Consider the following 5,667-nt stretch of genomic DNA (forward strand, 5'->3'; position numbering starts at 1 on the left):
AAAATTGTTATTTCAATATCTGTCAATAACCTACTACCAAATAGGTATCTTATAATATGCTTACTGGAGTAGAGAAATTAGATAGAAAGGCTTAATGAATTTTTCAAAGTTGATGTTGCTTTACAATTTGCACAGAGTAGCATGAAATGTTTTTTACAATAAATAATTTTTGATTAATGATAAGTTATTAATAAATAAACATATTTGCATCTCATTTAATGCTTTTACTAAAAGTTCAGGAAGAAAAGAATCATATCAAAATTTTAAGAGTACACAAAATATATTTGTTTCCAGATCTGGAACACTTGTAAGCAGCCAGTAGACTAGAGGAGGTGGTAATTTTTTATTCAGCTTTAAACTTTACCCTATTGCTCAGTAAATATGACAATAGCTTTTGTAAAACCTTGTTCTTCTAGAAAAATGACACTATTAACCCAGTCATTAAACTGGAGTTGCTTATTCAGACTTGAAGATAAACTGCTCTGAACCACTCACATACATTTGCATCCCACCTACTTGGAAATAGAGTGCAGCTTATGTCAGGGTAGAAAAATTCCATGTATGAAGGGAAGACAAACCAATAACTAATGGGACTGGATCCTTTGTCATTGCTTCTGTCCTCTAACTGAACTCACTGATCAGGGACAAAGTTCTGTGTCTCCTAAGTAATTCAGAAGGTAACAAAATTTTATAACCACTGAACTTCTTTCTGACTTATATGATAACAGCTTATAAGTAATCAAATAGAATAGGAATAGAAAAAGATTCCACTTTTATCAACATCAAAGAATCTTCTAAATGCCCTGTGTGCTTGGCATGATTTTAGGCTTATATAAAGTAAGCAAGTCCTGGGTGGTGGAGTATAGCTCAGTAGTAGAGCACATGCTTAGCATGTGGGAGGTCCTGGGTTCGATCTCTAGCACCTCCTTTAAAGAAAAAAAACCACAAAAAACAGTAAGCAAGCCCTGCCCACAAGGAATCTGCATTTTGCCTAGCAGCCAAGGAGACTGAGAGAAAGAGGTAAGCAAGAAAAGATGGCAATTTGAGTAGGCAGTATATGTAGAGATGACTTTTTTGATGCTTCAAATCAGTATTATTTTAGAAATTATGACGAACCAGTACTCTTGTTAGGGCAAACACAATGAGATGATGAAAGAGCTGGCAGGTCTCAAGTAGGTTTCCTAGACAAATTAAATTCCCTGACATAGGGATCCAAGACCTAGGTCATCCTTTAGCATTCTGGTTTTTAGATTTCTCCTCAAAAACATATTTACACACTTTAGATTGTATCATTCAGAAGGGGGGAGGGTATAGCTCAGTGGTAGAGTGCATGCCCAGCATGTACAAGGTCCTGGGTTCAATCCCCAGCACCACCATTAAAAATAAATAAAACCCTTACTACCCCCCACCCCAAATAAATAAATAAAAATATTGTATCATTCATTTTTTTCATATTTTCATGAAGAAAAAGTTACCTTTTCAACTTTCTAAAAATACTTCTTAACCTCAGGTACTTTCATGGATAGACTTCAAAAGGCCTATATGTTTCTTTAAAAAGGCTTTTGTGAAAGAACATTCTCTGAACGGTATTGTTTTCATCCTAACAAAGTCAGGGCACTAATCAAGTCCCTTGCTGGTTAAAATCAATATCCTCCTTGTGTTATTTAAAGGAATTCTACCAAAGATCTCAAAGGTATTAAGCTACTGTGAAATTTTTAGATGAATTCTTAAAAGATGTGTCCTTATATTTAACCATGTTCTCTGTACATTGTTGTCCCACCATTTACCTTAATATCTTTTTCCATGCAACTTCCATTTCTCATTCCTTTATTGGAAAGGTACTATCACATTGCCGAACCTGGTGGATAGTCAACCAAAGATTCACTAATGACTAAACTCTGCAGACAATGATTGAACACCTTCTGTGTGCAGAGTAAAATGGTAGCTGCTGGGGTAAATACAAAGATGAATTAATCACAGACCGAATTCTCCTAACATTCACAATCAAGTGGCAGAGATGGTGACAAGACACATCACTCAAGACATGAGTGAGATATTGAGTAAAAAAAGGAGGAGGAGGAGAGAAGGCAATCTTTAGATACTGTAAGTTCCTAATTTACAGTTAGTACAGAACTTACATAATTATGAGTTCCACTGCAAAAAAGAACTCTGCGAACTTTCTTATTTAAACATATAATACATCTCTCATTTATTTGTGCTTCATACCATTATTTACCGAGTGCCTCATGTGTGTACAATACTGCATATGGACATGCCAGAATAGAGAGATGTAGTATGTAAAAATAAAATATTAGAAACTTAAGGATTGCTATTTTCATAGAAGTACTTTTATAGCTTGACCCAGAATTTTCTACAGGATCAAAGCTTACTTTCATAGAAACTACCTGTTATATTTTATTTAACAATTTTTAAATCACTTTTTTATTTATCTTAATATTTAAATCTTAAAATTTACCTTTTGGGACTTTTCATTTCAAAAAGTCTTTGAATTAATGGGAGAAGCCAGGATTTCTGGCAGTAAACTTTTTTAAGCACAAAAAAGTCATCATAACACCAATGACTCTCAGTATTTATCTGGCAGATTTTGTTAGAAATGATAATATCCAAAACAGGGTTCTAATCCTTCTCGCTGGTAATACATACTAAGTCATAAGTCCAATTCTTACAGTTCACTAGATTTCCTTGGGCCCTGAAGAAGAGAATCAACATTGTTCACATTATTTTGATGATATCCAAAATAGTTCACAAACTTGACACTGTGAAATATTTAGCTCCTTTTAAAGGTGGCAAAGTATATTCAGATATGAAAATGCCCACCTAATGGGTGCAGACACCCATTATACTCACTTCAGTAGTGACTATGAGTTACAAATTAATTTGCATAAAATGACAATTAAAAAACAATTCTTTTTTATTAAAAGGAGAAGTGCTGCTCATAGAAAAATGCAATGGGAAAAAATACTCAATTTAATACCCAAAGGATCAAGTGTGAGGAGTGAACAGAGAATTTGCAAGAGTGCATGGATTCAAAATCCCAAATATCCGTTATCAGGAAGATTCTGTAAGATGTGCTTTAGCAAAATGTGACTGTAAAACAATAAAGAGGTAGGTTAGAGCCTAGAAAACAAAGGATCCAACACAAGAAAGCTACAAAATGGAGTCCTACCAGGACGCGTGCCTTAGGCTAGAAAGCAACCAGTACAGACTAAGGCAGTGAAGAGGGATCAGGTCTCCAAATTATCAGATTTATTTGAACATTTGAAAAAAATAGTAGTAATGGGTGTTTGAATGATCTGACAGAGAATTTTAAAAGATAGGTCAAAAATCAAACAAAACAAGGGGAGAGCAAGGTAATTATTAATTGCAGGAAAAGCAAAAGGCTAAAAGAAGTAAAATAAAATAATAGTACACTACTTGGCTTATTAATACATAGCATCTACAGAGTAAACACTGACCAATAATTGAAGCAAATATTTTATAAAAATAGAGAAGATATAGGAAGGGAAGAAAGGCGAATGTAAAAAAGACAAATCCATAGTCAATAGGTAATATCTAAATGTGATAAATAAAAAGTTATATACTCATATAATTTATATATGGAGAAGGGGAAAATACCAGATCAATCAACTAAGTTGTAGAAAGTGAATGTCTCTGGGTAAAGGGGCTGAAAAGGAAGAAAGATGGAGAGACGGCTCATGTTTATTATAATCTTTTTGTTTTTAAAAAATGTGTTATAGTATTTTGATAAAAAAACTTTAAATATTTTTAATTATCTTTGAAATACCATAATACATTCTGCCTAACCTAAGTAGAGAAATAATTTGTTAAAGGATATTAGGGAATGCATAGGTTCATTAAACAAGTTAGTGAAACAGGGTAGAGGTCAAGCATACAGGAACACACAGAGATTTGGCCAATAAAGAGACTTCTACTGTGAAAAGCTGCATATCCCAGTTACCATTCCAGAAAAAAAAAATGGATTTTACATACTCAGGTTGCTTACTTTTGACTGTCTTCCAGAGTGTAAATGACAGAATCTAGATTCTATGCCCCTAGCCTGGGGCAAAAGAGTCTAGAGAAGTGAGTTTTCTGGATTCTCCATCAGAGAAGCAAAGCTTCATAGTGTGGGAAATTATCAAAACATAAATAAGGCATTCAAAAGAAACCAGACAGCAGCCAACAAATGGCAATGTTTGCTACACCTAGATAAGTCAATTCCTTTCATTGAATGTATGCTTTTCTTCATTAATATCTGGCCATTTTAATATAAGCATTATTGATAATTTTGAAAAAAGTTCTAAGAAAATGTTATTATCCTGGATTGGTAACTTCTGGGAATTTATTATGTATCCTGGCAGGCTAGATTATCTGAGTACAAACTATACAAAGGATATGAGTATCGATTCTGGGCCTGATTATTAGAAGCAAGTTTGAACAGGCAGCTGAGTAGGAATAAGAAACATCTGGTTATACAGAAAGGTGTAGAAGATCAGATAAAAAACTCAGTTATCTTGGGGACTAGTTACAAATTCTGTCATAAGAATGGCTTTCTACTGTTTTTGCTCCTACATACCACAGACTAAAGGCTATTTTTACTTTAGTTGGAAGTTGAGCAACTTAAATTTTGGTGACTGTATTCCTCGTTAGCTAAAATTATCATAAATTACTTCACTTACTATGTGATAGTCAACTATATTTAAAAGTAAACACATAGATTTGTCTCCAGGGTAATGTGCACAGTTCGAGACAGTGACAACATAGATAACAATACAGATAATATAATAATATTATAATAATATAGCATAAAAATTGGAATTTTTATTTGATGAAATGAGAATTCAGGTTTTATTTACTAATTTGAGTCAACAAATGCCAAGATATCAGACTATCCCAGCAATCCTAAATTTTATATAGAAAACAACTCCCAGGAAAAGTATCATTCTAAAATTCTTCAGACATATCAGTCCTTCAAGATAGAATCATAAATGTAGATATTATCCCAGTAGTTATGCTCTGCCTCCAAAAAAATTGTAACAGTCATTGATTCCCAAATGCACAGTGCAGAAGTAAATTTAGAGTTGATCTGGAATATAACACCCTTATTTTATAGACTATAAAAACAACTGGAAAAATTCATACCTTCATTTTATATAAGTGAAAAGAAAAGCTCAGAAAGTAACAGCAATCACATATGTATGGAAGAAAACATTTCAGAACCCAGATTTCTTGATATCAAATTAAAGTGGAGCCAGGATATCATTTTGGACATTTTTTGCATTCTTTTTTTTTTTTCTCACTCAGACATCCAAGGAAGGAAGCTGCCAATATCTTTCTTAGAGGACAAAGTACATTATCATGTCATACAATCAATGCAATCAAATTCATCATAGCTTTGTATGCATTCTTAATTGCTACATTATACTGCCACTTGACAAAGAAGAAATATTCATGATTATTAAACACAAAAAGGCCAATTTCAGGTATAGTACAAGATAAGTAAATTAAAATGAGAGGAAATCACAGTTCACAGTTATAAAGTCACTGTGAACACTGAATAAATGACTAGTGAGCCATTGTTCCTAGGGGAAACTCAGGATTAGGTTCCTGCAAGCTTTTGGTCACAATATGCTCTTCAACTGATAAATA

At 33.3% G+C, this 5,667-nt stretch overlaps 1 non-coding gene across 1 annotated transcript; it reads right to left on the reverse strand.

Moving 5' to 3' along the window:
• Positions 1 to 5,336: 5,336 nt before the first annotated feature.
• Positions 5,337 to 5,412, reverse strand: LOC116155820 (small nucleolar RNA SNORD61). The gene has a single exon (XR_004139715.1). It is a non-coding gene; the product is annotated as a small nucleolar RNA SNORD61 (small nucleolar RNA).
• Between the last annotated feature and the right edge of the window lie 255 nt (positions 5,413 to 5,667).

This window comes from Camelus dromedarius, chromosome 2 (assembly GCF_036321535.1).
Source record: "Camelus dromedarius isolate mCamDro1 chromosome 2, mCamDro1.pat, whole genome shotgun sequence".
Lineage (NCBI taxonomy): Eukaryota > Metazoa > Chordata > Mammalia > Artiodactyla > Camelidae > Camelus > Camelus dromedarius.